A 9,876-nucleotide genomic window follows, 5' to 3' on the forward strand; every position below is an offset into this window, starting at 1 on the left:
CTCTCTCTCTCTCTCTCTCTCTCTCTCTCTCTCGCTCTCTCGCTCTCTCGCTCTCTCGCTCTCTCGCTCTCTCGCTCTCTCGCTCTCTCGCTCTCTCGGCGCCTGTGTTTGTGTGTTCAACAGAGGAGGCAATGGCAGATAAATGTCTGCCCCTCCTCTGTAAGCCAGGCCACTCCATTACTGCCTTTCCTTTTTCTTAGTTTGTTTGGTTTATTCCAAGTTAATTGTATCTGTTTCTTTATTTTCCTCCTCATTTCTTTAGTTGAGTCAGGGGTCTTTGCACAAAAGCCCTGGAAATCAGTACCTGGATCAGGTCTGCAGCCTGCTCACAGAGTTCTACCCACCTTCACCTCTCAAGTGATGCAATCAAAGACATGCAGCACCACACCTGGCTTCTTTTCACATGTACATTTACTTTAGTTCCAATGCTCATTCAGGTCTGAGAGACGGGGGAGGGAAGGAGGGAAGAGAGACAGAGAGTGACAGAGAAACAGTTGACAGAGAGGGAGAATTGTAGGTTAATTATTGTTCCGTCTCCTCAATCACGGTCTACTGGTCGCCATCGTGGCAACCATGCCCCGCAACCCTACCTTCGGTAAGATCAAGCATAATGGCGGCAACCATATAATTCCTGCTTAGTCGCACTGAACACTCCGGTCATCACTACCTGTGGAGAATTGTAAGGGGGCTCCTCTGGTCTAGAGAGTAGTACCCTTGAATGAAATGAGGATCACAGCAAGCATTATTTGTTTTGAGATATAAGATGTGGAAAGAACTATATGTGTGGATTTACAGACAGACAGACAGACAGACAGACATACAGACAGAGAGGACAGGATAGGACAGGACAGGACAGGACAGGACAGGACAGGACAGGACAGGACAGGAGAAAAAAACAAGAACACAAACAAAAACTCAAAATGGAAGTCCGGTTCCAAATAGTCTCTGTCTGCCCTGTCGCTCTAGTGTTGGTGGTCCAGGTTATAAAAGCTTATACATGGGTGGGTGCGGGAAGTGCTGCTGGGTGTTCAGTTCAGGTCCAAGATTATTGCGGGTAACTAGACAACAAAGAAAGCAGTTAGACTGACTTCAACAGTGTTCGGTTTCTGAGTGTGTTATCACACAGAAGAGCCTAACAGAATATGTAATGAATTCTGGCAGCAACAGCAGAAACAACCAATGAGAAAGTGTCCTTATAATATTAGCAACTGCAACAAAATGGCAGACTAGCCAGCTAACAGTTCCCTAGCCATTAACTCATCTGACATAGGCCTTCTTCACGTTGCATCTAGATAGGTCTTCCTATCTTCCTCTCCAGTGCTGAGACCAAAGTGAGATCAAAGTCATGCATCACCATGGGTGCCTTCCTTTTCATTTCTTTTCTTTCATCCTAGGAAGTGAGTGTGTGTGTGTGTGTGTGTGTGTGTGTGTGTGTGTGTAAAGAGAGAGAGAAGGAGGGGGGGAGAGAGAGAGAGAGAGCTTTAGAGAGAGAGAGCTTTAGAGAGAGAGAGAGCTTTAAAATCAGCACTCAAGCCTTTTCTCTTCCTATCCCTATCCCAATCCCCCCCCCCAAACCAGCAGCAAAGCCACCAGCACTCGAGAGACAGAGGAAGATGAAATCTCTAGTCTGAGAAACAAGAGGAGGTAGATAAACATACCCCCCCCCTCTCTCCTTCATAATTTGTTAAAGTGTTCCCTTTGTGTTGTGTGGACTCTACTTTATTAAGCAAGTTTCACATCGTACTATCTCCAAAGAGGAGTCAACAGTCTCTTGGCGTGCAGGCAGTTGTTGCCTGCTTTAAATATTTTTTGGTGTGTTTGTTTGTTTGTTTGTTTGTTTGTTTGTTTGTTTGTTTGTTTCAAAACCGAGGGCCTGCCTGCATTCAACAGATCCAAACCCAGTTCTCAGAGGGGAAAATGGAGTCAAGTCCGAAGTCACTGGCATTTAGGTCATCGGCCATTGACAGTCATAGGAGATGGGAATATCGTCCTTTCTCCAATGGAGACTCACCTGGGTATGCATCAACCACATCTAAGGGCAGGCCTGGGTTAGTACGGGGTGGTGGATGGGGAGGAAGGATCTGGAAAGAGCTTTGCGATGGGAAACTATGATCAGAATGTTGCACAGAAAACAAAATTTGTATTTAAAAAGAAAAAAAAAAAAAGGCTATCCAAAAAATCTATCCAAAAATGAAAGGAAACAAAACAAAACAAAACAAAACAAAACAAAACCGACAGCAGAACTTTACTAACTGCAAATGCTCCATCTCCCTGTATCCAACCACTCCACTCCCAGATAGGTAGATGATAGTTTGCACTTCTGTCCCAGTTGGGTTAAGAAAAGGGGAACCACCTCTGTGGAGAGCCATCTCTCCAGCCCTTGACAAGCTTTATTTAACTAAACATTAAACATGAATCAGAAACGCCAAACCCTGTACATATATGGTCCAGATTCACCCTTACTTAGAAATCCCCGAGCTGGCAGGGCGAGGCTGGGAATTGAGAGTGAGCAAAAAGGGAGTCTGCCTCTTTCCCCCAGGGTGTGCTATCAACTCCATTACCATTTCCAAACAGCTGGGTGTGAGTCTAACTAAGGTTTCCTTCAGTCAGACATTTGCCAGGAGCCGGAGCCCTGACAGGACAGCGAGAGCGATGATCAGACATCATTTCACAGTGAAATCATCACTCGCTGATTTCAGGCAGAAAACTTTAGAAAACTCTAAACTCTAAAGAGGCACTGAAGCGTGCTAGGGCAGCAGCAGTACTTCCCCGACTGACCTTCAGGGACCTGCATATTCTCCAGCCCCGCCCCACCCCACCCCCTCTCAGCTAGCTCCTGTCCACCCCTCCCCTCCCCCCACATACAGGGAGGAGGCCTTGTGTGTGTGTGTGGGGGGGGGGGCGGCAGCGGGAAGATGCAACTCTCTCTTGAGAGAGAGTTCGGGTCTCCCAAACAAATACATAACTAGAAACTTCATTTATTTACTTTATTTCATCGAGCATACCGTGGAAGAGGGAAAAGGAACAGGGAAGCTAGGCCAACTGGTCGAGCTCCTCCTTTCGTTTTGTTTCAAAAAGGAAAGGAAAAGCCAAAGAACCCCCTCTTTTTGGTGAAAGGAACAGAATGGTGAAAGTTGAAACATCGGCTCGCCACTTAATACTTTGGCTTTTAATAAAAGGGACAGCAGATCGACTTCCGAGTTGATTAAGAGAGAGAGAGAGAAAGAGAGAGAGAGAGAGAGAGAGAGAGAGAGAGAGAGAGAGAGAGAATAAAAACCACAAAAAAAAACGTTTTGTCGACCAGCCTCCTTTTAAACCTCTGTTACACAGGAAGACTGGTCAACCTCATTCCCCCCTCCCCCCACTCACACACACACCCCTCCCCCTCCACGGAGAGGTTTAATGAGAGAAGAAAGGTAGAAGAAGAGAGTAAAGGCCAGTCATGAGCACGTGGAGAGAATTTGGGAGGGGAATGGGGAGAGAAGGGACAAAGGGGAAGAGGGGAAGAGAGGAAGAGCAAAAGAGCAAAGAGAGGAGCAAAGAGAGCCAACCTCATATTTTATTTTTTTTTTAAAGATTTATTTATTTTATTTATGCGTAAGAGTACACTGTAGCTATTTTCAGACACACCAGAAGAGAGCATCAGATCCCATTACAGATGGTTGTCAGCCACCTTGTGGTTGCTGGTAATTGAACTCAGGACCTCTGGGAGAAATTTGTGTGTGTGTGTGTGTGTGTGTGTGTGTGTGTGTGTGTGTGTGTGTGCCCGTTAGTTTAAAAATCTGCTGTAGACCTCCCTTTTAATATCTGTTTAACAAATATTTTTACCATATTTAAATTTTATTTATTTTATTTTACTTAAAAATAATAATGAATAAAGAGTCAATGTGAATAAACAATAAAACAAAAATCAAGGTGATCGGGGTTGGGGATTTAGCTCAGTGGTAGAGCGCTTGCCTAGCAAGAGTAAGGCCCTGGGTTCGGTCCCCAGCTCCGAAAAAAAGAAAAAAGAAAAAAAAAAATAAAATCAAGGTGATCAACAGATACCGACGACTGACATGGAAAAAAGTTAATAGATCGCCATAAAAACAGAGTAAGTGCGATGTAAACAATAAAACAGATGGGATGGAGAGATGGCTCAGCGGTTAAGAGCACTGACCGCTCTCCCAGAGGTCCTGAGTTCAAATCCCAGCAACCACATGGTGGCTCACAACCATCTGTAATGAGATCTGATGCCCTCTTCTGGTGTGTCTGAAGACAGCTACAGTGTACTCACATGCGTTAAATAAATAAATTAAAAAAAAAAAGAAAACAATAAAGCAGAAATTAAGACGAGGGACACAGAAGGACAAGGGAGATAAAACAATTAAATGTTAACAGACATAAAGTGGGAACGACGGGGTTGGGGATTTAGCTCTGTGGTAGAGTGCTTGCCTAGCAAATGCAAGGCCCTGGGTTCAGTCCCCAGCTCTGAAAAAAGAAAAAAGAAAAAAGAAAAAAAAAGAAAAGCGGGAACGAGAGGAAGGGCAAATATAGACGACTGAAACGAAATGATGGAATAAATTTATAAAATAATAATAAAGTACGAGTAAATACGAATAAATGGCAAACTGGACTTTAATAAATGTTTAAATCAAGGTGAATGACAAATACAATTTAGACAAAAAGGTTTTGAAAAATGAAAAGAAATAGAAAGCATATATGAATCAATAACAAGACTGAAGTCACAATGGCCTTTGAAGTGACACGGACGACAAACGTGAAAAACATAAATGAAATAATTTCGACAGCCACGGACATTCACATGGTGTGTTGGGAAACACCGCAGTCTTTATTTGGCGAGTAAAAACGCCTCGGGGAACTCTGTACATAGGAGGCTGGGAGCATGAATCACTCTATCTATCTATCTATCTATCTATCTATCTATCTATCTATCTATCTTTTTTTTTTATTTTTCTCTCCCTTACATCTTCCCACCATACCATACGTTTCTCCTTATACAAATCCATAGATTTATATATGTTCTTAATTTCATTTTTTTCCTCTGCCACACAGCCCACCACACAGAACCTCTAGATCTCGGGATCCCCTTCTGCCAGCACCAGTGGCAAGGGCACAGCTCCCCAGAGAATTAACTCGATCCGAACATAAGCGCGACAAGAAATTAAAAGTTAAATCGGAAGTGAAACTGAAAATGAAATTTTGGCCGAAAATAAAATAAAATGAAAGGTATAAGTTTTGTGACAATCAAATCATAAATCCCAATTGGGCAAAAAATAAAATTACAAAGTCAAAATTTTGTCCAGTCCACTGTGCTCCTGTGGAATCCCTCCCTGGAACTTGCTCGGTAGAGTAGTCTAGTCCCAAACTCACAGAGGTCTGCCCTGCCTTTCTCTGAAACCTACAGAGCCAGTCAAAACCTACAATCCTTTGTTGTTTGTTTGGCAGTTTGGCAGTTTGTTTGTTCCTGGACAAAAATGTGGGCTCTCTCTGATTCCTATATGTCTGCATGCCAGAAGAGGGCACCAGAACATAAGAGGACACACCACACAGCTCCTGAGAATCCAGAGGGTTTTTTTTGTTTTGTTTGTTTTGTTTGTTTTTTCTTCCTCTTTTCTTTTTTTCCGGAGCTGGGGACCTTGCTCTTCCCAGGGCCTTGCGCTTGCTAGGCAAGCGCTCTACCACTGAGCTAAATCCCCAACCCCGAGAATCCAGGTTTTTGACCAAAACAAAAAACAACAACAGGGGCTGGAGAGATGGCTCAGCGGTTAAGAGCACTGACTGCTCTTCCAGACGTCCTGAGTTCAATTGCCAGCAACCACATGGTGGCTCACAACCATCTGTAATGAGATCTGATTGATCTCTTCTGGTGTGTCTGAAGATAACTGCAGCATACTCAGATAAATAAAAAACAAATCTAAAAAAATTAAAAACAACAACAAAAAACACAAAAACAAACAAACAAACAAAACCCCCAAAACTAACAACCTAGAGGGTAGATATCTGCCTGCCCAGGTCTTCTAGTGCTATTTAAGGCTTCCTGTAGATAATAAAGCTTGTGTATCTTTTATCCAGGAACAGAATCATCAAGGCAGGGTAGGAGAGAAGCCCTGTTTGGGATTAAACGTTTCTACAACGTAACAGGAGGAGGCGGAGGGAGAGGGGCTCCTCAGACATAAATCTAAAATAGTACAATGGATCATTTTGAAGGCGTGTGGGTGAGGGTGACTGGAGACAGAGTTTTTCTCTGAGTGAGTGTGGAACTCACTGTCCCTGAGCTCAGCCTGTGATGAGAGAGAGAGAGAGAGAGAGAGAGAGAGAGAGACAGGGATCGAATTTTCTGTGTCTCTCTGTCTCTGTCTGTCTGTCTCTCTCTCTCTGTGTCTGTCTCTCTCTCTGTCTCCCTGTCTCTGTCTCTCTTCCTCTCTCTGTCTCTCTGTCTCTCTCTGTCTCTGTCTCTCCCCCCTCCCCCATGCGTGTGTTTGTGTGTTCAACCGAGGAGGCAATGGCAGATAAATGTCTGCCCCTCCTCTGTAAGCCAGGCCACTCCATTACTGCCTTTCCTTTTTCTTAGTTTGTTTGGTTTATTCCAAGTTAATTGTATCTGTTTCTTTATTTTCCTCCTCATTTCTTTAGTTGAGTCAGGGGTCTTTGCACAAAAGCCCTGGAAATCAGTACCTGGTTCAGGTCTGCAGCCTGCTCACAGAGTTCTACCCACCTTCACCTCTCAAGTGATGCAATCAAAGACATGCAGCACCACACCTGGCTTCTTTTCACATGTACATTTACTTTAGTTCCAATGCTCATTCAGGTCTGAGAGACGGGGGAGGGAAGGAGGGAAGAGAGACAGAGAGTGACAGAGAAACAGTTGACAGAGAGGGAGAATTGTAGGTTAATTATTGTTCCGTCTCCTCAATCACGGTCTACTGGTCGCCATCGTGGCAACCATGCCCCGCAACCCTACCTTCGGTAAGATCAAGCATAATGGCGGCAACCATATAATTCCTGCTTAGTCGCACTGAACACTCCGGTCATCACTACCTGTGGAGAATTGTAAGGGGGCTCCTCTGGTCTAGAGAGTAGTACCCTTGAATGAAATGAGGATCACAGCAAGCATTATTTGTTTTGAGATATAAGATGTGGAAAGAACTATATGTGTGGATTTACAGACAGACAGACAGACAGACAGACAGACAGACAGACATACAGACAGAGAGGACAGGACAGGACAGGACAGGACAGGACAGGACAGGACAGGAGAAAAAAACAAGAACACAAACAAAAACTCAAAATGGAAGTCCGGTTCCAAATAGTCTCTGTCTGCCCTGTCGCTCTAGTGTTGGTGGTCCAGGTTATAAAAGCTTATACATGGGTGGGTGCGGGAAGTGCTGCTGGGTGTTCAGTTCAGGTCCAAGATTATTGCGGGTAACTAGACAACAAAGAAAGCAGTTAGACTGACTTCAACAGTGTTCGGTTTCTGAGTGTGTTATCACACAGAAGAGCCTAACAGAATATGTAATGAATTCTGGCAGCAACAGCAGAAACAACCAATGAGAAAGTGTCCTTATAATATTAGCAACTGCAACAAAATGGCAGACTAGCCAGCTAACAGTTCCCTAGCCATTAACTCATCTGACATAGGCCTTCTTCACGTTGCATCTAGATAGGTCTTCCTGTCTTCCTCTCCAGTGTGTGTGTGTGTGTGTGTGTGTGTGTGTGTGTGTGTGTGTGTGTGTGTGTGTGTGTGTGTAAAGAGAGAGAGAAGGAGGGGGGGAGAGAGAGAGAGAGAGCTTTAGAGAGAGAGAGCTTTAGAGAGAGAGAGAGCTTTAAAATCAGCACTCAAGCCTTTTCTCTTCCTATCCCTATCCCAATCCCCCCCCCAAACCAGCAGCAAAGCCACCAGCACTCGAGAGACAGAGGAAGATGAAATCTCTAGTCTGAGAAACAAGAGGAGGTAGATAAACATACCCCCCCCCCTCTCTCCTTCATAATTTGTTAAAGTGTTCCCTTTGTGTTGTGTGGACTCTACTTTATTAAGCAAGTTTCACATCGTACTATCTCCAAAGAGGAGTCAACAGTCTCTTGGCGTGCAGGCAGTTGTTGCCTGCTTTAAATATTTTTTGGTGTGTTTGTTTGTTTGTTTGTTTGTTTGTTTCAAAACCGAGGGCCTGCCTGCGTTCAACAGATCCAAACCCAGTTCTCAGAGGGGAAAATGGAGTCAAGTCCGAAGTCACTGGCATTTAGGTCATCGGCCATTGACAGTCATAGGAGATGGGAATATCGTCCTTTCTCCAATGGAGACTCACCTGGGTATGCATCAACCACATCTAAGGGCAGGCCTGGGTTAGTACGGGGTGGTGGATGGGGAGGAAGGATCTGGAAAGAGCTTTGCGATGGGAAACTATGATCAGAATGTTGCACAGAAAACAAAATTTGTACTTAAAAAAAAAAAAGGCTCCCGATATCTATCCAAAAATGAAAGGAAATAAAAACCGACATCAGAACTTTACTAACTGCAAATGCTCCATCTCCCTGTATCCAACCACTCCACTCCCAGATAGGTAGATGATAGTTTGCACTTCTGTCCCAGTTGGGCTGTCGAGGTTAAGGAAAGGGGAACCACCTCTGTGGTTATGTGATCCACACACGAAATAAAAAAAAAGGAGCGGATAAACGTGCCTGGCATTTTAAGATGCTCAATTTCTTTGCAAGCTTCATTTTGTTTCATTCTTTTAAAGGTTTACTTATTTATTTTCACTTACATTGAGTACACTAAAGCCCTTTTCATATACACAGGGCAGTAGAGTGCATGGGATATCCCTTTGCAGAGGGTTGTGAGCCACCATGTGGTTTCTGTGGAATCGAACTCAGGACCTCTGGAAGAGCAGAGCGGTGAGTGCTCTTAACCTCGGAGCCATCTCTCCAGCCCTTGACAAGCTTTATTTAACTAAACATTAAACATGAATCAGAAACGCCAAACCCTGTACATATATGGTCCAGATTCACCCTTACTTAGAAATCCCCGAGCTGGCAGGGCGAGGCTGGGAATTGAGAGTGAGCAAAAAGGGAGTCTGCCTCTTTCCCCCAGGGTGTGCTATCAACTCCATTACCATTTCCAAACAGCTGGGTGTGAGTCTAACTAAGGTTTCCTTCAGTCAGACATTTGCCAGGAGCCGGAGCCCTGACAGGACAGCGAGAGCGATGATCAGACATCATTTCACAGTGAAATCATCACTCGCTGATTTCAGGCAGAAAACTTTAGAAAACTCTAAACTCTAAAGAGGCACTGAAGCGTGCTAGGGCAGCAGCAGTATTTCCCCGACTGACCTTCAGGGACCTGCATATTCTCCAGCCCCGCCCCACCCCACCCCCTCTCAGCTAGCTCCTGTCCACCCCTCCCCCTCCCCCCACATACAGGGAGGAGGCCTTGTGTGTGGGGGGGCGGCGGGGAGATGCAACTCGCTCTTTTTTTTTTCCTTTTCTTTTTTTCTTTTCTTTCTTTCTTTCTTTCTTTCTTTCTTTTTTTTTTTTTCTTTTTTTTTTTTCTTTTTCCGTAGCTGGGGACCGAACCCAGGGCCTTGCGCTTGCTAGGCAAGCGCTCTACCACTGAGCTAAATCCCCAACACCCGCAACTCTCTCTTGAGAGATAGTTCGGGTCTCCCAAACAAATACATAACTAGAAACTTCATTTGTTTACTTTATTTCATCGAGCATACCGTGGAAGAGGGAAAAGGAACAGGGAAGCTAGGCCAACTGGTTTTGTTTCAAAAAGGAAAGGAAAAGCCAAAGAACCCCCTCTTTTTGGTGAAAGGAACAGAATGGTGAAAGTTGAAACATCGGCTCGCCACTTAATACTTTGGCTTTTAATAAAAGGGA

This window comes from Rattus norvegicus, unplaced genomic scaffold (genome assembly GCF_021556685.1).
Source record: "Rattus norvegicus strain SHRSP/BbbUtx unplaced genomic scaffold, alternate assembly SHRSP_T2T unassigned-0000038, whole genome shotgun sequence".
NCBI lineage: Eukaryota > Metazoa > Chordata > Mammalia > Rodentia > Muridae > Rattus > Rattus norvegicus.